This window comes from Nicotiana tabacum, chromosome 3, assembly GCF_000715075.1.
Source record: "Nicotiana tabacum cultivar K326 chromosome 3, ASM71507v2, whole genome shotgun sequence".
NCBI classification, from domain to species: Eukaryota; Viridiplantae; Streptophyta; class Magnoliopsida; order Solanales; family Solanaceae; genus Nicotiana; species Nicotiana tabacum.
Window position 1 is genome coordinate 186,364,000 of NC_134082.1, and position 24,916 is coordinate 186,388,915.

The following is a 24,916-nucleotide window of genomic DNA, read 5'->3' on the forward strand; positions in this document are numbered from 1 at the left end:
GACTGGATTGGGGCAGGTATTGCGCTGGGTTGGGGGTGATTTTGGGCTGGTTTAATTCAATTTTTAAGAAATGGCCCAAAGACCATGGCTTTCTTATCTTCTTTCCATTTTTTTTCTATTTCTTTCATTTCCTAATTATTAAAACTAAAACTTTAAATTACATTACAAAAATCAAATTAACTTACAAAAATACTAATTAACTTCTACTAACAATTAACACGCACAATTAAATACCAATTAAAAATAAAATTACACAATTTGGACATTAAATGCTAAAAATGCAAAGTACATTATTTTTTATGATTTATTTTTTGTTCTTGTAAAACAAACTTAATTGCTCCTAATTGTAGAATTAAATCCTAAATTCAAAATGCGACATATTTTTGTATTTTTTATTAATTTAACAAATAAACATGCACGGACAAAAACAAATAATTATCCAAAAATGCCACGAAAATTCTCAAAATTGCACACAAAGGAAAAATGTTTTATTTTGAATTTTTGGGAGTAATTTTCATATAGGGAAAAAATCACATGCTCACATTTATATATCATTCTTATGCTGTTTAAGTTATTTTGTAGTTTTATATTTCACTTAAGGATTGGTTATAGCTGCATACTTATAAAAATACTTGAGTTCTGTACTCATTCCTTGCAAGTTACTACTTTATTTTGTTCCGTTCTTCTTTCTACTTTTATACTGTATGTAGGTTATATTATAATTGCCCTCCCGTAGCCTTGTCACTACCTCATCGGTTAGGCTCGACATTTACCAGTACATGGGGTCGGTTATATTGATACTGCACTCTGCACTTTCTGTGCAGATTCTGGAGCTGTTAGTGGCTGATTGAGAGATTTGCTTCAAATTTCACAGTTAGGAGACCCAAGGTAGTCCTGCTGGTGTCCCCTTTTACATCTCTATATTACTATTTTATTTATTTCAAAAACAGATGTAATTTCTTTCAGACCAATATTTGTTGAAAATCAAAGTATGTTTGTGGATTGTGACACCGGATTCTGGGTATGGTATTGATAATAGTATATGGATAAAAAGGTTATTTACATACTTCTGCAATTATTTATTCTTATTTTAGTTTGTTTACATTTAATCATTGAAACGTAATGGCAAATGGTCAATAAAACTCTAACATTGGCTTACCTAGCGAGTGTGATGTTAGGCGCCATCATGGTCTCGATGGTGGGAATTTCGGGTCGTGACAAGTTAGTATTAGAGCACTAGGTTGCCTAGGTCTCACAATTTATGAACAAGCTTAGTAGAGTCTAAGGAATTCGTACGGAGACGTCTGTGCTTATCCCCCAATGGCTACAGAGTTTTGGAACAATTTCACTTCCTTTCTTCTCTGTCGTATGATTTGACCTCTTAATGCTAATTGAACTCTCTACTCTTGTTCCTTTGTAGATGGTGAGAACACGTAGTGCTTCATCAGCTGAGCAACAGTCAGAGCCCCCAGTGGCACCTCCTACGAGGGGCAGAGGATGAGGCCGAGCTAGAGGCCGAGGCAGAGGCAGGGCTCAGCCTAGATCTCGAGCAACAGCAACAGCGGTGGAGCCTCAGGTAGAGTTTGATAAGGAGGCTCCAGCCCAGACCGTTCCAGCAAGGCCAGCTCAGGTTCCAGAGGGGTTCATCGCTACCCCGATACTTTAGGATGCTTTAGTCCATCTAGTGGGTCTCATGGAGAGTCTGGCACAGGCCGGCACATTCCATGTAGCACCAGCCATCTCTCAAGCTATGGGAGGAGCACAAACTCTTGCTACCCATATTCCGAAGCAGATGGCTCCTCAGTTTCAGACTCCAGCAGCTCAACCCATTGGGGTAGTTCCGCCGAGTGTTGCAATACAGACCGGTGATGGGCCAGCTATGTCTTATGAGGCTTTGTGGAGATTGGATAGGTTTACCAAGATTTTCCCAGTTCACTATGGCGGTACATCTTCAAAGGATCCCCAGGACTATCTGGACAGTTGTCATGAGGTGTTACGGAACATGGGGATAGTGGAGACAATGGGGTCGACTTTGCTGCATTTCATCTGTCATGTTCCGCCAAGAGACGGTGGAATGATTTTGTGTTGACTAGACCAGTTGGGTCGCCTGCTTTGACTTGGGACCAGTTCTCTCAGTTATTTCTCGAGAAGTTCCTTCCTGCTACACTGAGAAAGGATTATCGCAGGCAGTTTGAGCGTCTCCAGTAGGGCAGTATGTCCGTCACTTAGTACGAGACCCACTTTATTGATTTGGCACGTCATGCTCTTCTTATACTTCCTACCGAGAGAGAGAGAGAGAGAGGGTGAGGTTTTTTATTGAGGGACTTGCTCAACCTATCAGATTGCAGATGGCTAAGGAGATAGGGAGTGAGATTTCTTTCCAGGATGCTGCTAATGTGGCTAGACGAGTTGAGATGGTTCTATCTCAGAGGAGTGGTCAGGGGTCTGACAAGAGGCCGCGTCACTCCGGTGGATTCAATAGGGCCTCATCTGGAGGTCGAGGTACTTTTGGTAGGGGCCATCCTCCCAGGCCATTTCATTCAGCACTTCAGACATCCCATGGAGCTTCAGGGAGTCACGGTCCTTCTGTACCTCCTTCAGGGCAGCCATCTTATAGTGTACTACCATCTCCTATCAGAATACCTCCTCTTTAGAGTTATTATTGCGGTCAGTCAGCTCATCAGGGTCAGTCCCAATTTCCGCAGCCGCAGTATCAGGATGGATGTTTTGAGTGTGGTGAGTATGGGCATATTCGAAGGACCTGTCCGAGATTATTGGGTGTTCAGCCACATCATCAGGGTTCTCGTCCTATGGTTCTGACACCAGTTGTTGCACCGCCTGCTCAGCCAGCTAGAGGTAGGGGGTCAGGGATCCATAGGTAGAGGTCAGGCCACTAGAGATGGAGGCCAACCAGCAGGAGGCCGTCCCAGAGATATGGTTCAGAGTTGTGGGGCCCAGTCCCGATGTTATGCTTTCCCGGCCAGGCCTGAGGCTGAGTCATCTGATGCTGTTATCACAGGTACTATTTCAGTTTGCAGTAGAGATGCTTCAATTCTATTTGATCCAGGGTCTACATACTCTTATGTATCATCTTACTTTGCTTCATATTTGGTTGTGCCTCATGATTCTTTGAGTGCTCCCGTGTATGTATCCACACCTGTGGGGGATTCTATTGTTGTAGATCATGTCTATCGCTCATGTGTGGTTATTATTGGGGTTCGTAAAATTAGCGTAGATCTCCCACTTCTTGATATGGTCGATTTTGATGTCATTTTGGGAATGGATTGGCTATCAGCTTATAATGCTGTATTGGATTGTCACGCCAAGAACGTGACCTTAGCCTTGCCAGGGTTTCCTCGATTAGAGTGGAGAGGGACTCCTGGTCATTCTACCAGTAGGGTTATTTCTTATATGAAGGCTCGACGTATGGTTGAGAAGGGGTGTTTTACTTATTTGGTTTATGCTCTTGATTCTAGTGCGAAGGTTCCTTCCATGGATTCGGTACCAGTTGTTCGGAAGTTTCCAGAGTTTTTTCCTGTAGACCTGCCAGGGATGCCACCCGACGGGGATATTAACTTTTGTATTGATTTGGTTCCGGGCACTCAGCCAATTTCTATTCCGCCATATCGCATGGCCCCGCCAAAGTTGAAAGAGTTGAAGGAGCAGTTGCAAGATTTTCTTAATAAGGGCTTTATTAGACCTAGGTCTCGCCCTAGGGTGCGTCGGTGTTGTTTGTAAAGAAGAAGGATTAATCGATGAGGATGTGCATAGACTATCTGTAGTTGAACAAAGTCACCATCAAAAACAAGTATCCACTGCCAAGGATTGATGACTTATTTGATCAGCTTCAGGGTGCCAAGGTGTTTTCAAAGATCTATTTGAGGTCTGGCTACCATCAGTTGAGGATTAGGGCATCTGATGTCCCTAAGATAACTTTTCGGACTTGGTATGGGCATTATGACTTCCTGGTGATGTCATTTAGCTTGACAAATTGCCCAGCAACATTTATGGATTTGATGAACCGGGTGTTCAAGACTTACCTAGATTCCTTTGTGATTGTTTTTATTGATGATATTTTGATCTACACCCGCATTCGAGAAGAGCATGAGCAACATCTTTGGGTCGTTCTTCAGACTCTGAAAGATAGTCAGTTATATGCTAAGTTTTCAAAATATGAGTTTTGGTTGAGTTCAGTTGCTTTCTTGGGTCACATTGTATCAGTAGAGGGTATTTGGGTGGATCCTAAAAAGATCGAGGCCGTTCAGAATTTGCCTAGGCCTACTTCAACCACAGAGATCCATATCTTTTTGGGATTGGCGGGTTATTACCGTCGGTTTATGGAAGGGTTTTCTTCTATAGCAACCTCGTTGACCAGGTTGACTTAGAAGGGTGCCCCGTTTAGATGGTCAGACAAGTGTGAAGCGAGCTTTCAGAAGCTCAAGACAACTTTGACTACGACGTCCGTGTTAGTGTTACCCACAGGTTCAGGGCCCTATACATTATATTGTGTCGCATCTCGTATTGGACTTGGTGGGGTATTGATGCACGGTGGCAAGGTTATTGCATATGCTTCACGACAGCTAAAGGTTTACGAGAAGAAATATCCTGTTCATGACTTGGAGCTAGCATCTATTTTTCATGCGCTGAAGATTTGGAGGCACTATCTATATGGCGTGTCATGTGAGGTGTTCACGGATCATAATAGTTTGCGGTATTTGTTCAAGCAAAAGGAGCTTAATTTAAGGCATATGAGGTGGTTGGAGCTACTGAAAGACTATAATATCACCATCTTGTATCACCTTGGAAAGGCCAATGTGGTGGTCGATGCTTTGAGTAAGAAGCCAGCTAGTATGGGTAGCCTTGCATACATTCTAGTTGGTGAGAGACCGCTTGCATTAGATGTTCAGGCTTTAGCCAATCAGCTCGTGGGGTTGGATGTTTCTGAGCCCTGTCATTTTTTAGCTTGCATAGTCGCTCGGTCTTCCTTGTTTGAGCGTATCAGGGAGCGGCGGTATGATGACCCTCATTTGCTTGTCCTTAGGGAGACAGTGCGGCACAGTGATTCCAATCAGGTTACGGTTGGAGATGATGGAGTGTTGAGGATGCAAGGTCGCATTTGTCTAACTAATGTGAGTGGACTTTGTGAGTTGATTCTAGAGGAGGCCCACAGTTCCCCATATTCTATTCATCTGGGTGCCACTAACATGTATCAGAACATGCGGTAACATTATTGGTGGAGGAGAATGAAGAAGAATATAGTTGCATATGTAGCTCGGTGTCTAAATTGTCAGCAAGTAAAGTATGAACATTAGAGACCTGGTGGTTTGCTTTAGAAGATGGGCATCTCGCGTTCGCGATGGTCCAGGTCTGAATACCTTTGCGTTCGCGACACAGGGGCTCGCATTTGCGGAGAGTAATCTCTTCGAGCCTCGCGTTCGCATGCCATGAACCGCGTTCGCGTTGAACAAATTTGGTTGCCCTTCCCCTATACCCTACACGTTCGCGAGAGAAGGGACACGTTCGCGAAGGGTCCACCCCCCAACTTCGCGTTCGCGTCACCAACTTCGCGTTCACGAAGAAGAAAATGAACTCCTGAGAATTTTGCCTTACGCGTTCGCGAGTGAGTCCACGCGAACTCAAAGAACAAATTCCCTATGCACAACAGCAGAAAATCTGCAACACTTCTAAGGTCAAAAACCATTCCGAAACACCTCCGAGACACTCCCGAGCCCTCGGGGCTCCTAACCAAACACACATACTAACTCAGCAACATCATACAAACTTATCCATGCGATCAAATCTCCAAACTAACCTAAAAAATAATGAATCAAACCTCAAAATCAAGAGTTTTTCCAGAAACTTCATCAAGTTCAAATTTAAGATTTCAAGTCCGAATCACGTCAAACGACGTCCGATTTTAACCAGACTTTACAGAAACATCTTAAATCATATATAAGACCTGTACCGGGTGCCAAAACCAAAATACGGCCCCGATACCAACTCGTTCTAATCATATTTCATTTCAATTTTCCTTAAAAATTTCAGAAAAATAATTTCCTTTAAAAATTTACTTCTCGGGTTCGGGACCTCGAAATTCGATTCCAGGCATACGCCCGAGTCCCATATTTTCTTACAGAATAGATAAGAAAACTGGTGATGACCCTTTGGGTCGTCACACACTAGCTAGCTCATTTTATAAACTTTAGTACCCCATCCAGTCCAGCAAACATCTTAACGACGAAATTCTTAATGAAAACGAAGAGAAAGACTTAAAAGGACAAAAAAAAAAGATCGAGAGGAACCAAAAAAAAAAGAGGAGAGAAGAAAATAAGGTTTGCAACTTTGCATGCATGCCAAATGTATTTTGCACATGTATTTTCTGTTTGAGAGCACTCGAATGAGTAAATGCAATTTCAACCAACCCGCAATATGATTGGTATATATTATTGGGAATACGTGGCTTCCAGTACGGTAAAAAGTAGATGGAGAAGTAAAACGGAAGAGGGTAGCTGAGCATAAGGTAGCTCCGCGTAGCTCTAAAACTAATGAGACTATACCTTAATGACAAATTAAAATAGTTGGCTGTAAATGTAATTGAATACAAATTAAATACCTCAAGCCGTCATTACTATATCATTATCACTATTTCACTAGTAATTCACTATTTCTCTCCTCTTTTCCAACCTCAACCCGTCATTACTATATCATTATCTTTACCCCTGCAAAGTGGTATTCTTTTGTACGTTAAACTGTTTTTTTGTTCCATTAGGGGAGAAATGAGTGAAAAAATTAGTTTATTTGAATCCCCTAAACAAAGAAAGGTATTGAATGTATTTGGTTGCTTAGTGTACAGCTGGAAAAAATAAATACTCTGAACGGGGTGTATTTTCTTCTTTCTTTCAAATTGTCAATTTTCAAAGTTGCGTAAATAAATCTTTGCGAAGACTTGCGACCAGTTATTATAATGAATTTTAGTCTATATTTATATAAAGTTAATGGGGAGAAGCACATTTTTTTATGTTTAGTGTTGCTCCCAAATGCACGTGCAAGTATACGTGGTCGATAAGTAATATATGATTGTAAATCCAGATATCGTACCCATAGGGATTTGTGATTAACTATCAACAAAATTAAACCCAAGTAATTAATCTATTCAAGCGAATTCTAAAGTATGAATGTTTAACTAAAGATAATCTAGAGTAGTAAAATAAGAAACAAAGGAAACAAATTGGCGAACTTAGACACGAATTCAATGGGAGAAAATATTCTAGAGCTATGGGTTAACTAACAATCCCGTTAAGTTTTCTACCTAAATTATTTAATTAATTTATCTGGTTTATTGACTGAAGGGGTTAATATTGCTTGTAGCCTTCTCCCGAAGTACAAATCGCATATTCAAGCTAACCTAACACCTATATTCCTATGAAATTAGGATTAACAAGAACGCATTTATAATTCCTATATAATAATCAAGCAAGGTGATTATTTATATCCCTATCCTTATCGCAAATTCGTTCCCGATACTCAAGTTCAAAATTTTTCTCTACTTAATCTTATATGCAATCTAAAATTCTCTCTCCCGAGTTCAATCCTAGATTCATAAATAGTTTTCAATTGGTGATCAAGTAATGAAATAATTAAGTTCAAGATTGAATAAATAAACCAATATGATAAAATAATAAGAACAATTTAAGGTTCAAATTACAACGTTCATGCAGCACCCCACAACTCTAGAAGAAATAAACAATGAAACTAAGAGAAGAAAAACTAGTTAGAAGCCTCCTCCAAGCGTAGTGTGTTCTCCCTGGCAAAAGTCACGTTCTTCTCACCAAAGTCATGTTCTTCGAAAGTCACGTTTGAAGACTCTTTATATCGGAAAGGGTTAGCATGGGGTGAAATAATACAAGCCCACTTCGAAACAGCCTTTTTAGGTTAGCTCGTTCATTCTTTCGTGCGCATGCGAGAGTGAACGAGCAAAGTTCTTCTCTTTTTCTTTTTCTTTTAGGTCTCTCGTGCACTTCCATGCCTTTTTGCTATACTTCGCTGTTTGTTTTTCAAGCTTTTCCTCAGTAGCTCGTTCACTTTCTCGTGTGCACGCGAGAGTGAAAGAGCAAAGTCCTTTTTTTCAAGAATAATTTGAAACTCAATATAGAAAGAATTCGCTCATTCGCAGAAATAACATTCATATGCCACACAAGGTGAACCATAGGCTTGCCCGTAGTGTACTACTCTACTAATCGAGTTCATTCAGTCTAGGATCAAGTAGGACTTTAATTGGTTGTAATTTAGGCTATGGGACGGGTATGATACATTTGGATGTAAGAGTGACTATACCTTCCTAAGCACTTTAATACAAACACTTTAACAATTAGAACCCCACACTTATGTCAAACCATAACTCCACCTTCACATCAATATATATTAACTCCATAATTCTTTAAGCATAATTACATAAAGAGTACCACTATCAATGAATATTTTTCACAACAATACAACTATATTTTTTTTTCTTCAATTCAAGTGGCTCTTACTTTTTTCAAACAGTGCACCTTTCTCCTTATTTCATTAGTTCTACCCAAAAGCCAAACCAGCCAACTCACACTTTAACTTTTACAAAGTTTATTACAATTCAAGTTCTCATGAGAGGTGAAAAGGTTGAAATAGATAATTAATTCAAACAAATGGGTAAGGCTTGTAATGTAGTTGCCAAAAATATGATTATAGGCTCAAATGGATGACTACGATACATAATAATTAGGCGGGTAAAATATGTACATCTGGTTCAATAAAGAAACGTCTATATCATTTCCAAGACTGAACAAAAAAACTATTTCGCTTTGCAAACACACGAAGCAAGTTCTAGATATCAAATGCAATGCCCAGAATGACACAAACAAACTTCACATACACATGACACATAACTCACTCAGGATTGGACTCATCAAGACACTCTAGTCAAAACATTTAAGCAAAGTTAAGATCATACAATTTAAGGTACTTATACAACAACAACAACAACAACATCCTAGTATAATCCCACAAGTGGAGTCTGGGGAGGGTAATATGTACGCAGACCTTACCCCTACCCCGAGGGGCAGAGAGGCTGTTTCCAGGAGACCCTAGGCTCAAGAGAGCAACAAGAGACAATATATTAGTACTATCAATAGACTTATAGTCAATAACATAAAATACATAACATAAAATAACAAAATAACAACAATATAAGAAATGTAGGAAATACGAAAAGGATGTACGGTATACTAATATCCAACAGATACAGCCCTGCATCAGTAGCTGGTCCGTAGTATCTTAAGTCTAACTCCTAAATGGCTAGTCTCCCTCTAGTGCACTGTAGTAATATTCACAAACTTCCCCCTAACCTACAACCTTAATGCTCGACCTCCACAATTCCCTGTCAAGGGCCATGTCCTCAGAAATTCTAAGTCGTGCCATGTCCTGCCTGATCACCTCCCCCCAATACTTTTTAGGTCTCCCTCTACCTCTCCTCGTGCCCACCACAGCCAGTCGCTCACACCTCCTCACTGGTGCATCACTGCTCCTCCTCTGAATGTGCCCGAACCATCTGAGTCTTGCTTCCCGCATCTTGTCCTCCATGGGGGTCACACCCACCTTCTCTCGAATATCTTCATTCCTAATTTAAGGTACTTATACAAGAGTAAAAAATTGAGCCTAAGCGTCACAACTAAAGTACTCACTATTCTCAAAGCATAACAAAGTCAAGAGATATTGCTTTAGTTCCAATCACACTGGCTCCTACGAACTCCTTAAAAGAAAATACAACTAACTATACTCGGTTAAAACAAAACTCTTGAAAAAGAACCACGGCACAAAGAAAAACCAAGGGGAGATTATTATACTACCTAACAAAAGAAAATCTTTTTGTCCTTTTTCTTTCGACTTAAATCCCTCAAAAAAATGTCTAGGAGATCCATCGTCGGGAAAACTCCAAGTTTTTTTTCTACTTTTTTTTTCATTTTTACGAGTACTACAACTAAGTTAAGATAGCATAGAAAGTCTCCCAGACAATTTTCTCACCCCACACCTAAAATTGTGCAATGTCCTCAATGCATACTATAAATAACAAGAGGGTAAAAGAGACTCCCTGGTAGGACAAAGGCAGAAGCATTAGCAGCTTATCGGATACTAAGACTTCACCTAGGTATGATCCCTTGTGCGGGTAACTCACGCTTAGTTCTCACCATCAAGCTTGCTTTTGCACTCGCCTATTAGCTTTGACTCCATGATCTTACTCCTACAAAATCAAAACAAACACTAAAAAGTAATATAATAAAAATAAAAATAAAAGAAAGAAGTAAAGTTGGGTTGCTTTCCAACAAGCGCCAGATTTAACGTCACTGCACGACACTATCATTTTTACCACTTTTCCTTCCACCTTGAGGATTTAAATTGCTCCCCTAATTAAGCATCAATTTTTCTATCACGTTCCTGGGGCGGTGGTGTAAAAATAAAGCAACCAAGCAATAGGTATCACATCTTGTACTTCTTGGCCCTTAAGTGAGGAATGCCGTTTTGTCTTTTTGGTGTTGCAAATTTCAGAATATATGTACTTTGTTCCTCATCCATTGACTCCTCCATATGCTCAAATGGATCAATTCTCGTATCACCAACCAAGCACAATGTTGAAAAATGGTTAGAATAAGATCCAATGCGCTCTAACTCTAAAATCGCTTCACTTTTGACATCCTCACTTTTGCGCACTTTGTCAACCTTGGCATCATTAATAATTTGGCCAAATAGTTGAAATTTCTCTTTTCGCTCCAAAAGCTGGCCAACACCCACAAAAATAGGTTTTAGGGCATCAGACGACTCAACCTTTTTATTTAATTTAGCCTGCAAGTCATGGATATCTGAGCCAAATTGGTCTATCTCTTGCCTGAGCTCAGTTCTTCCTTCTATCAGTTATTCTGTCATATTTGAATGTGATGACACAAAAGTTCATCTTCTATTTTAGAACTCAATTCTATGATCCGGGGCCTTAAAAACCTCATTTCATCCCTCCTCAATTTGCATGCGCAGTCCGAACGTGTTTCCGAAAAGCTTTTGTGTGGAGAATTGATGAAATAATAATTTTTGGCCTAAAAAGTTAATTTTAGTTGGCTTCGGTCAAATTTTTGAGTAAACGGACCCAGACCCGGATCCGGACCCGTACTTTGACAATCCCGGAAGGTCCGTAGTAAAATATGGGACCTGGACATATGCCCGGATCAAATTCTGAGGTTCCTAGCTCAAGAAATGAATTTTTGATTAAAATTGAAAGACTGAAATTATAATGGTTTAAGGAAATTTGCTAATGTTTGATCTTATTGGTATCGGGTCCGTATTTTGGTGTCGTAGCTCGGTACACGTTCGTTATGATATTTATATCCTACCTGTGAAATTTGGTGAGAAACAAAACTGATTTGACGTAATTCGGATGTCTAGTTGTGAAAATAGGATTTTTAAAGTGTTCTTGAGAATTTCATATGTTTTGGTACTAAATTCCTAGTTTTAGGTGTTATTTTGGCAATTTGATCATACGAGAAAGTCTGTTAATACAAGAAGCTTTTTATCCATATTTGATCATACGAGAAAGGTAGTCCTGCTGGCGTCCCCTTCTACATCTCTATATTACTATTTTATTTATTTCAAAAATAGATGTCTTATCTTTCAGACCAATATTTGTTGAAAATCATAGTATGTTTGTGGATTGTGTCACTGGATTCTCGGTAGTAATGACAATGGTATTGATAATAGTATATGGATAAAAAGGTTATCTACTTACTTCTGCAATTATTTATACTTGTCTTAGTTTGTTTACATTTAATCACTGAAAGGTAATGGCAAATGGTCAATAAAACTTTAACATTGGCTTGCCTAGCGAGTGTGATGTTAGGCGCCATCATGGTCTCGATTGTGGGAATTTCGGGTCTTGACAAGTTAGTATCAGAGCACTAGGTTGCCTAGGTCTCACAATTTATGAACAAGCTTGTGAGCACGTGATTTTTGCCCTATATATGAATTATTCCCAAAAAATTCAAACAAATTGATCCCTTTCCTCATTTTGCAATTTTGTGAATTTTGTGTTATTTTCTGTCAACTGTTTGCATTTTATTTGTGTATTTTTAATTCATAAGATAGATACAAAATACATTTGGCATTTGTTTGAGATTTAATTTCATATTTTAGGATTAAATAGTAGTCTAAGTTGCTTGAAAACAAAGAAAATAACAAAAATAGCCCACTTTGGCATTTTTAATTGCTTAATTGTGAATTCGTCGCGAAGTAGATTTTAAATAATTTTAGGATTTATTTAGGACTTTATTTTAACTTTTGCATTTTTGTAAATAAGAAAAATACAGAAAATACAAATTTAAATATACAAAAGAAATAAAAATGAAGGAACAAAAGCAAAGAAAAGAGGGTTGTTACTAAGAGACCCAAGTTGGGCCATTTAAATCATTTTATTATCCCAAATACACGACCCAGTAGCAGCCCAACCCACCCCAATACCCGGTCCACCTGTTACTAAACCAGAATGACCCCGTTTAGTGCACGATAGATCCTGGCCGTCGAGGTTATCAGATCTAACGGCCAGGAATTCACCCCTCGTTATTATATAAATGTCCGAAGATAACCCACCTCTCTCAGACCCCCTCCACCCCGTCCATCTCTAACCTAAACCCTTAAAACCAGCCACCCCCATATCCTTTCGTCGGAGCTCGCCGACGGCGACGACGCCAATTACGCCAATGACCACCAAAATAACACCCCAAACTCCCCTTTTCACCCTCTTTCCGAATATGCAAATGGCTTCCTTCGAATTCCACTCCGAAATCTTCGAATATCCATTTTAAATTTTTCGGCCATGACACCACCTCGTCCAAATGACATCAAATTCACACCAGGTGTTCACCTCCCTCCATACATCACGAATCCATGACCATTTCACTTTGAATGTTCCCCGTTTGTTTCGAATTTTCAATCGAAGTCTGGCCAAAACCCTAACTGCTCCAATCCCTACCAAATCGATACCATATGGTCCCTGAGGTTCCCTCGTGATGAATTCAAGGTCGACGACGTTCAAATCCTTCTGGAATTGGCCGATTTGTAAATCTGAAATGGCCAGTAAGTTCCCCGCTCTTGTTTTCCCTTTTCTTTTTCTTTTTGGTAATATCCTAGTTTTATTTTGTTAATAATAAATGGTAATCTGAAAATCAACAGAATCTTCTTTAATTCTGTTTTCACTCGTTCCATACCCATCTGATTTTGGTTTAGCCTTTAGTTTAGTTTGTCGATTAGTTTAAACTTGTTAATTGATTTAGTAAATTTGTTTGAATGCATTTAGAGATTCATTTAATTTATGTTCTGTTTTGCATGATGTGTGTTTTTGTGTTTTGATAGTTTAAATCTGTTAATCTTGATTGTGTAGTTTAGGCTTAGTTTAGTTAAATATAGTTAGATAATTGTTTAGGTATAACTATGTTAGTTTTTACTTTGATGGTTAAGAGTTAATTTGGATTTGTTCCTCAATAACTGGTAAATCAAGCATATGAACTTGTTTGGTTATAGCTGCGATTTCAGTATAAGTTCAGGGGCAGTTTAGGTAATTGAAATTGGACATGAAAGTTGTAGGTTAGAATAGAAGGCCCCAGAATCTTCTAGAATAGGGTCAAGTGTAGGTTTTCAGTAATTGTAAAGTGCTAACTTGAGTCACAAGCTAAGAAATAAGGGACTAATTGAATAAATAGATAGAGACTGACATAGAAAACAGAAAATAAGGGCTGCCCTCAGTTCTGCCTATAAAAGGCATGCCTAAGTGCCTTAATGCACAAGTTTTCAGACACCAAAAATTCTCCAAAATTCCCCCCAAAAATCATTCTGCAGATCTGAGCTTCAGAATTTGAATTTCAAATCAAAAAAAAGTTCAAACTCTGAACTCTTATAGCCCAAATCCCCTTTTAGATTTTAGATTCTGCCAAAAATCCAAAAATAAACACAAAAGCAATAGAAAAGTCAAAAAAAACTATTGTTACATTAGTTTCCTTAAGTCATTTTCAGAGTTCAGCACTTAATTCAAGTTTCTAGCTCAATTAGGATCCAAAACTGCTTGAATTCCTTTGTTTCTATTTGGTATTTGAGGTCTGAAGGCAATTTGGGTCAGCTGGGCATTGAATATGATTAAATTGAGTTGATTATGGTAATCTGTTAAGTGTGTGGGTATGCTGTGTTCATTTTCTGGTTGACAACATGAAATGAAATTGAAGCAAATTCTCTGTTGTAGATCTGTTAGCTTGTTATGTTTGAGATAGTTTGTCGTGATTTGGTAGCTGTACACTGTTATCAAATTCGAAATGCATAATCAAATATGTATTAATGGGACTGTAAACTGTTATGTCTCAGATTCATGTGAGTTTATTTTTCGAGTTAATTACTAGTTGTAGTTAGTCCCCTATTAGCTGATGCATACACCTGCTAAGTACTAGTTGTGATTAATTTCATAGAATAAGTCCATACTAGTTGTAATTAATTCCCTATTAGCTGGTTCATGTCCCTGTATTAACAGACGATTCAGTATGAGATAGAACTTTTACTAGTTATTTTCATATTTTCAATCTATAATTAAGTATATCATAGTCATAGATGAATATGTTGGTTTAAATGTTGGATTTAAGTTTGAGTCTCAGCATGTTGATTCATAAGTGAGGAAACTACTGTCCAATCCCACTAGGATTCTGAAATTGACGATAAGTCTCCAGTTTTCATATTTTCATATTTTCAATCTATAAAATCGAATTGTTGCTTCATATTCCTGGACGGTTTTGAATGTCAAGTAGTGTATTATAGATGTTAATCCAACGATGTGAAAGGACTGTTTCCTGGTGATCATTTGAATTCAATTTCGTTTCATAATTAGTATTGTGGCCCGTTTCAACTTGAGCCATATTTCTGGGCTCACTTTGGCCCAGTGGCGTGAAGGCCTGCCAGAATAGCGCAAGACCCATTGTTGATCACTTAATTTCTAAGAACTGAAAGCTGGTGTATGTTTGGGACCTGAAGCTCGAGCTTCTTGTGAATCGGACTGGGGCCCAACAGACTGAAACCCCATTGGACTGCTGAATCATAACCCTAAGGTTTGGGCCTCTTTGAATGCTTCTAGTGATATTGATTGGTTAACTAATAAATTAGGGCCTTTAGAGACAAATAAAAATAGAAAAATATAGTTGCTTTTAGGTTGTTTTTTTTTAATAAAATGAGACGAGCCTCGCCCAATGAAATATAAAATTGCGGGGCCCTCAGTAAAAGCTAAAAAATATTTAGAAATTCGGGACGGGCTGTTCAGCGAATTTCACAACCTTCTTCAAAATAAATATGCATTAGATTCTATAGGCATGATTTTAATAAAATTATCTTCTTAAATCGGGTGCGCATTGATGCGACCCAAATCCAAATCTCAATGAAGTCGGAATGTGTTAACAACCATGGGCATTGATTGCGATGTGGTTCGAGACGTGTTTTCACGACGTTGCAATTTATTTTAAAATAATAACAAAAATGGTTTACGAATAAAAAACACATAAGCTAGCATGTATTTAAATCAGAAAAAAGCAACTGTGCTAGAACCACGGAACCCGGGAATGCCTAACACCTTCTCCCAGGATAACAGAATTCCTTATCCGGATTTCTGGTTCGCAGACTGTAATGCAGAGTCATATTTTTCCTCAGTTCGAGATTCAACCGGTTACTTGGGAAACCATTAATCTCCCAAGTGGCGACTCTGAATAATTAATAATTAAATCTCGTTCCGATTGTCCTTTAAGTGGAAAAACTCCTTTACGCCCTTGCGGGCGTAGTGAAAAAGGAGGTGTGACAGCTCTGGCAACTCTGCTGGGGACCAGACCCAGAACTTCGGTTCAGGGTTTAAGAATTCGAGCTTAGAATAATTGTTGTGTTGGCTTTATCTGATCTCCTTATATGTTTCATGCTAAATGTGCTAAATGCTTTGATATTATTTGAACAGTATATAAACTGTGTCGAAACCCTTCTTTTCTCAACTTCGGGGATGTGCTTAATGGTTGAGACTCCCTATTCTGTTAGTATCATACCCTGAAATAAAAAAGAGGCTCAGATAAGTTGCAAAGCCGGACGATCTCGCGGGTCCCCGGTACGCTGCCCCCTCCTCGACTCGAGTTGTCCGCTCGGGTGCACTGTTTAGAACACATACCCAGGTTTTGAACCTAGAATAACTTGACTTCATGCCGGATCCCTAGTAGGAGCGCTTAATTGCATCATGCTGCATTTGACTTAGGGGACTCAACACAGGGGTTGGGTCCGTCTAGGGCTAGCAACCTGAAATGAAAAGACCATCTTGATGTATCCTACTTGTTCTGTACATATATTTGTTTCGAACCGGCATGTTGACCGGCTCTTGAATCTCGGGAATGTTGAAAAATTGAGAAAAAGAAGGAAAGAGAAAAAGAGGGAAATAGCAGTTAGGGATTTAACTGATTATTTTAGAAAAATCAATGACCAAATACTGTCGAAACTCTGCCGAAATTTTGAGAAAATGGAAAAAGGAAAATGTTTTATTTTACTAAAAAGCAAAGGAAAAATAGAAAAAGAGTCGTTTACTTTTGTAAAGTTGTTTGTTGAAAAAGAAAAGAAAAAGAGTCTTTGTTTTAGATTGGAAAAATAGGTTGTTTATTGTTTGTTGAAAATGAAAAAGAAAAAGAAAAGGAGAGTCGTTATTTTGTCTTGTTTTCAGAAATAGAAAAGGAAAAATAGTTTGTCTTGCCATGGAAAATGAAAAGAAAGAGCCTTGTTTTCAAAAATATAGTTAGTTTCTTTGCCCGAACTATGCAGGATTGATTCTCACAGGGCGTGAGATACGTATGCAACTCTCATCGGGTCCAACCTCCCCTTTGCAAAAATAGCCAAAAAAAATAAATATATATCAAAATTTTAATTTTCGTCAAGTAACGCCGTTTTGTCAAAAATAGCCAAATGTTCCCGAAAGGGACGCCAGAAGGCTGATTTTGCAAAGACGGCCATTTTTGGTCATTTTGATTTTTGACTGGTTAACTCTCACAGCCTTAAAATCTTCGTTCTTAGGAAGTGTTGAAAAGCCGTGTTCCAAAACCGAATCTTTCATTTTAAATTTGAAAAAATAAGGAAATAGTTAATTTTGTTTTGAGTCAAATAAAAGTTTTGTTTTTGCTTAAATCACTTTAATAAATGTGCAGGATGAGCACGATGCAAAACGAACCTTTCTCAATAATGACTAAAATCCCTTTCGAGTTGCGGCTATGGTGGAACGATTTAGGCAAAGAAGGACAAGACGAAGTCAAGAAATATCTGAAAGGTCTTACGGGTTTATTGGAAATCAAGCCTCAGGGTGATATTATAAGAGCATTGGTCACCTGCTGGGACCCGGCGCACAATGTCTTCCACTTCTCAGATTTTGAGCTCACCCCAACTCTGGAGGAAATAGCCGGGTACATCGGAAATGCTGCGGTTCCGTTAAGAGGAAAATATCTGGTTGCTCCAAGAGCCATCACGGTACATCGGTTTTTAGATTCATTAAAGATACCTAGGACATTCCATAATCCAGATTTAGCAAAAGGTTTTTGCACTCTGCACTTCATATACGACAAGTACGGCCACATGGGAGGGTTTAACAAGACGGACATCAAGCTTTGCCGTAAAAATAACCGTAAAAAATGGGATGAGCACAGACGGGTGGCTTTCATGATAACCTTTTTGGGCCTCTTGGTGTTCCCAAGGAAAGACGAGAATATTGATATAAAAGTAGTCGGGGTCGTCAGTACCTTGCTTACTCAAGATGAAAGCACTCTTGCGCCTATGATCGTGTCTAACATTTTTCGAGCTCTCACTGCCTGCAAAGCCGGAGGCAACTTTTTTGAGGGGTGTAACTTGTTGCTACAAATGTGGATGACCGAGCATCTATGTCATCGTTCCCAGCTCTTGAGTTATGGTTCTTCTGACAAAACCTGTATAGGAGAGTTTTACACAAGGATTGATGGGGTTAGTCTGTCTGAAGGAGTAATAACGTGGATATCATACTTTCGTTCTCTCAAGGACAGTCAGATATAATGGACGTTGGGATGGTTGCCTGTTGAAGAAATCATATACATGCTAGCAGCTAGGTCGCATTTTTTTTGATGGGACTTAAGAGCATCCAGCCTTATGCTCCATGTCGGGTTCTGAGACAACTCGGGATATGCCAAACAGTGCCACGGGAGGAAGATCTTAGTGCTCAAGTAATTGAGATTAGCCCTGACGGACAGTTTCCCAAAGCAAAAGTCCGCGAGATTTGGAATGAATGTCAATATCTACAAGTAGATACTTGTGTGCAGGATCGGGACAAAGGAGAAATGTCGCCAAAATACCTCGCATGGTACAGAAGAGAATTGGAGAATCAGAGGCCAGCTAAAAGACCCCACATCCAGGATTTCATTGATTCATCACAAGAACAATGAGGTTGGCTAGCAAAAGAAGAAGGCTATCAGGCTGAAATCGGCAAGCTGAAACAACAGATTGGAGCTCTGAAATTTGAGAACAGTGTGCAATTTGCTGCTGATCAGGTAGAAAAGAACAGGTTGGCCCAAGAAAATGAGGCGCTTAAGGCCCAAATCCAGCAAATAAGGATAGATACCAATAACCAACAAAGGAGCTAGTCGGATGAGCGGTTGATAAAGGGGTTGAAAAAGGAAATTAGTGAGTGCCGGAATGAGCTGAAAAAATCCGAAGGCACCATAGCGGGACTCCGGGCACAGTGGGTAAAAAGAACAAAAGAGCGCACCAATTACATGCAACAATTAAAGAAGGATTATGAAAAGACCATTGCTAGTCTGAAAAGAAAAGTGGTCACCCTTGAGGATAAAGCCGCTAAGCAAGCTAAAGCTTTTAAGACCAAAAGTGGACACTGCTATGATTTACTGGCCCGAATGGAAGTAGAAATACAGCAGCTGCAGGATCAGTATCTTCAGGATTCTCGTGTGTTAGAGGCTCGCAATAATCAAGTAAGGCGATTGCTTATAGAAAAGGGTCGAACAAGAGACAAGATTAAGACCATTGCCCACACCATCCTTAGGAGATGTCGGGCATGTGAAGACATGACCCGCACTACCTTCTTCTCGGCAGTGATGATTTATGTCAAGCGAACCATGTATGAGCTGGAGCAACTTGAAAGGGATTTGGCACCTAAGCCCGCGGCGAGGCCGAACGATGTCCCGCGGGCACCCACTTTTGAAGCACTAATGTATTCATAGATCGAGTCTGTATTTTCCATTTTAGAGTTTGTTGTTTGTCAGTCTGTTTTATTTTTGCGTCCAAGTATGCTAGTATGTTCGGAGTCTGTATTTGAGTTTAGTTTGAGTCTATTATTTTCCATTTCAGAATGTTTAGGTTGTAATAGAATGTTGTGGTAATAAAAAATTTGAAAATTCCCAAAAATTTGTTCCTTTATTTTGGCACTTAGTTTCACGAACTACGCCTGGTCTGATTTGTGCGGGGTCACGATACGTAGGCAATCTCCATAGGATTCAACCGTAACCGAGTAAAGAAAAGAAAACAAAGAAAGGGAAAGAAGAAAGGGAAAAGCGGAAAGACAAGAGAAAAAAAATGAATGAAAATAAGAGAAGAGAGAGAAAAAAAGAGAAGAGCGGAAAAGCAAGAAAGGAATAGAATAAAGGAGGAAGGAAAGAAAAAAGGAGAAAAGAAAGAGAGAAAAGAAAAGAGAAAAGAAAACAAAAAGAAAAGAGAAAGCTTACAGTTGGAACTAAGGAAATGCCGGGATGACGCATGCGGTCGAACAAATGCATAATAGAAATGGTTAACTATATAGGTGCATTCATGCCCAATGTGCGGTTATCTAATCTGTTAAAGCCTAATCGCTAACGGAATTGTTCTCTAAATGTTTGAGTCCTGGTAGGTGGTTAGTTGTTTGGCATTCTGGCAACCCATCCATACAACACCCGGTCTAAAGATAAAGTGAACATGACTAGTCCGGAATCTGATACGAGTATTGTTGACCCATCGAAAGAAGTAGAAGAAATGGACGTTCATGCAATGAGGGAGGAAATGTATAAGCTGAAACAACAGATGGCTGAAATGTACCAAGCCTGGGCGAAGGGGCATCCACCGCCAGTTTATCCCACTAACCCTGCTTATATCCCACCATTGGCTCAGCCTCAGGAGCCACCCACTGTGAATTCATCTCCAGCATTTCCCCTCTACCAACAATGCCAAGGCACCACTTCTAATACATCACAGGCTCCTCTATCCAAACAAGTCTCATACCCTCCTCCACCAATCACTCCCGTTTTTGTGGCACCTCCGTCTGCTACCCTACACCGATCCCCCAGTGAGCCTCTGTTCCAGACGCATGACAACCAGTATTATCCCCCTGAGCCTACTTTCAAAGTTCCAGAACCCTACTCTTATACCCCTCATCTTGATCTCACGGCAGGCACCGAGAAGCCGCCCAAAAACCCTGAGCAGGAAGAGATGATCAGAAAGGTCAAAAGCTTGGAGCAATCATTCCGAGACATGAGGGGGTTAGGGGGCCAAGTAAGTATGTCCTATAAAGATTTATATCTGTTCCCAGATGTTCAGTTACCGGCCGGGTTCAAGATGCCTAAGTTTGATTTGTACGACGGGCATCGCGACCCAGTAGCACATTTAAGGGGATTCTATAGCAAGATGAGAGGAGCAGGAGGGAGTGATGAATTGCTGATGGTATATTTCAGCCAAAGTTTGAGTGGATCGGCGTTGGAATGGTACACTAGACAAGACCATAGCAGGTGGTACACCTGGGACGACTTGGCCCAAGCCTTCGCCTGTCAGTTTCAATACAATCTTGAAATCATCCCAGATCGACTGTCATTGACAAAGATCGAGAAGAAGCCCAGTGAGAACTTTCAAGAATATGGGTTCCGTTGGAGAGAGCAAGCGGCGAGGGTTGACCCCCCGATGAAAGAGAGTGAAATAGTTGATTATTTCTTGCAAGCGTTGGAGCCCACCTATTTTGGTCATTTGGTGTCAGCAATGGGCAAGTCCTTTAATGAAGTCGTGAAAATGGGAGCCATGGTTGAGGAGGGACTCAAATCCAATAAGATCATGAGTTATTCAGCAATCAAAGCAACCACCCAAGCCATTCAAAACGACACTGGGGGTGTGCTTGGGAAGAAGAAGAAAGAAGAGGTTGCAACTGTCGAATCCGAAGCATGGTCCAGGTCTAGAAGCCCTTCACCCTATTACAACCAACCCAGACTCCACCACCCAAATTATCCATATACCCTATATGGCCCTCCTCAACCCTATTATCCACCACCAGTGCCACACTTTTCCGTCCATCATGCCCAAACTTATACCCAGCCTCCGAATCATGCGCAATGGCGTGCGCCGGCTGCCCAAAACACATACCCAGATCCACAAAACACATATCCACACCTGAGGGCTTATAGGCCAGGATCCGGCTTCTGCCCAAACCAAGCTTTCAGAAACGAGAGAATGCCGAAACAGAAAACATTCACTCCGCTGGGAGAATCCTATACTGCTCTTTTCCACAAACTAAGACAGTTAGGCCTGTTGAACCCGGTTGAGGCCAAAATGCCAAATCCTCTTACTAGAAATTTGGACCATTCAGTGAGCTGTGAGTATTGTTCAGGGGCTCTCGGACATGATACTGAGAAATGTTGGAGATTGAAAACTGTTGTGCAAGAGCTTATTGACACAAACATGATCGAGGTTCAGGCCCTAGAGGCACCTAATATCAACCAGAACCCGTTGCCAGCGCATCATGTGGCCAACATAATTGAATTGATACATAAGGGAGCAGAGCTTAAGAAGCCCTCACAGACGGTCATGATGATCCGTTCTAGCAAAGACAAAGTGAATGAAAAGTCAGCTAGTGTGAAACCAGCAGTTCAGTTGAAAAGAATAGACAACAATACAGTTGTGGTGATTGGGAAAGGATCGTCTATTGTTGCGAAGAAACCAGAGCCGATCAAGGTAGTGGTTCGGGGAGTATCAAGCACACCTACAGTAGTCGTGAAGGGGGCTCACATAGAACCAGTTGTTATAAAGCCAGTAACCCAGTTACTAGTAATTGACAGTAAAATCGTTCCATGGAAGTATGAGCAGGTAGTTGTGACCTACAAGGGGAAGGAAATCAAAGAGGAAGTCTGTGAAGCACAAGGTTTAACTCGCTCGGGACGTTGTTTTTCCCCCGAAGAGTTGAGAAAGGCTAGGGATCCCAAGGAAAATCTGGCGCCAGTTAAGAAAGCTATTACGGAGGAGGAGGCAGAAGAGTTTTAAAAAAAAATGAAAGTACAAGATTATTCTATTGTTGAGAAGCTAAGAAAAATGCCAGCCCAAATCTCGTTGCTTTCATTGCTTATCCACTTAGATGAACATCTCCGGGCTCTGATGAAGATATTGAACGAAGCTCATGTCCCCGATAAAATTTCAGTGAATCATTTGGAGAAAATCGCGAACAAAATCTTTGAGGTAAACAGAGTGACATTTTCTGATGATGAATTGCCCGTGGAGGGTACAGAACATAATAGAGCTCTTTATTTGACCGTGAAATATGAAGATTCGGTAGTCACTCGAGTACTGATTGATAATGGGTGCAGTGCCAATATCTGTCCTTTGTCTACACTGAACAAGTTGAAGGTTGATGATGAAAGAATTCATAAGAATAGCATCTGCGTTCGGGGGTTTGATGGTGGTGGTACAGACACAGTGGGTGACATCATACTTGAATTGACAATTGGCCTGTTCGAGTTCACCATGGAGTTTCAGGTGTTAGACGTAGCGGTGTCTTATAATCTTCTGTTGGGGCGACCATGGATTCACGCTGCCAAAGTGGTGCCTTCTACACTACACCAGATGGTCAAATTCGAGTGGGATAGACAAGAGATCGTAGTACATGGGGAAGACAACATGAGCATTGTAAGTGGTGCCATCGTACCCTTCACAGAGACTGATGATAATAAGGGGTCGTGGGTTTACCAGGTTTTCGATACAATCTCGGTAGAAAAGGTTCTTTAAGGGAAAAGCATCCCGGTCCCCAAAATAACAGCTGCAACTGTCATGGTAGCCTCTGAAATTTTGAAAAATGGGTTTGTACCAGACAAGGGTTATTGTTCAGCCAATTTATCTGCCCAAGAATCTAGATACCTTTGGGTTGGGGTTCAAGCCTACGGCGGCGGATGTGAGACGAGCCCGCAAGATGAAGAAAAGAGTCTGGGTTCTTCCCAAACCAATTCCACGTCTGTCCAGGTCCTTCGTCAGGCCAAGTATCGGGAAGCAATTATTGGCAAAGGTGTCTGGTCCACTAATTGGTACGGATGGAAACTTGGAGAAAGGGCTTGAGAGGGTATTTGCTGAGGTGAACGTGGTTGGGGCCGGGGAAGGGTCGAGCAAAGCAGATATACAGTACATCGGGCCACGTGCTAATGTCAACAACTGGGAAGCCACTCCTCTTCCATCTCAGAGGGAGTCGCAGTAGTGGGTTTTGTTTTCCTTTTGTTCACCCGGATTATTCCAGGGTTTGTAATTCAGTTACTATGTTCCGTCCGTTTGGATGAGTTAAAACCCTGTTATCTTTACATTCAATGAAATGCAATTCCTTTTTTTTCTTATTTCCTAATTTTGTTTCCATTTCTTTTTCTTTTCTTTTCTGTACAGTTCTTGACATGACATGCATGAGGAATCTTCGACCTAGTTTTAAAAGTCAATCTAACTCAGAAATAATAGTGCAAGAAATCGAGTGTGATGATGAGGTGGAATATGATGATGACGAGGCCTATGAAAATGTTAGTAAAGAATTAAGTCACTTTGAAGAAAAACCCAAACATAAATGACATAGAAGTAGTTAATCTAGGGGACCCAGACAATGTTCGTGAAACTAAAATTAGTGTTCATATGGAGCCACAGCTCAAGGAGGGGATAATCAAAGCATTGTTCGAGTACAAGGATGTTTTTGCATGGTCGTATGATGATATGCCGGGTCTAAGTACCGATTTAGTGGTTCACAAATTACCCACTGATCCAGCACTCCCTCCTGTCAAGCAGAAGCTGAGAAACTTCAAAACAGACATAAGTGTAAAGATCAAAGAAGAGATTACCAAGCAGTTCAATGCGAAGGTCATTCGGGTCACACGGTATCCCACCTGGTTAGCTAATGTTGTGCCTGTACCAAAGAAAGATGGCAAGACCAGGGTGTGCGTTGATTATCGGGGTCTTAACAAGGCGAGTCCAAAAGACAATTTCCCACTGTCGAACATCCACATATTAATTTATAACTGTGACAAACATGAGATTGGATCTTTTGTGGATTGTTATGCGGGTTATCATCAGATTCTAATGGACGAGGAAGATGCGGAAAAAATGGCATTCATCACTCCGTGGGGAACGTACTATTATCGAGTCATGCCCTTTGGTTTAAAAAATACTGGGGCAACTTATATGAGGGCAATGACAACAATATTCCATGATATGATACACAAGGAAATCGAGGTGTATGTGGACGATGTGATTGTAAAGTCTAGACAGCAATCTGACCATGTCAGGGATCTGAGAAAGTTCTTCCAAAGGCTTCGCAGGTACAATCTCAAGCTTAATCCTACAAAATGTGCGTTCGGGGTGCCGTTTGGAAAGTTATTGGGGTTCGTAGTCAGCCGCCGGGGTATTGAACTAGATCTATCAAAAATCAAGGCCATCCATGAATTTCCACCTCCGAGGAACAAGACCAAGGTGATGAGTTTGCTGGGAAGATTGAATTATATCAGCAGGTTCATCGCCCGGCTCACGACAACTTGTTAGCCTATATTTAAGTTGTTAAAGAAAGATGTTGTGGTCAAGTGGA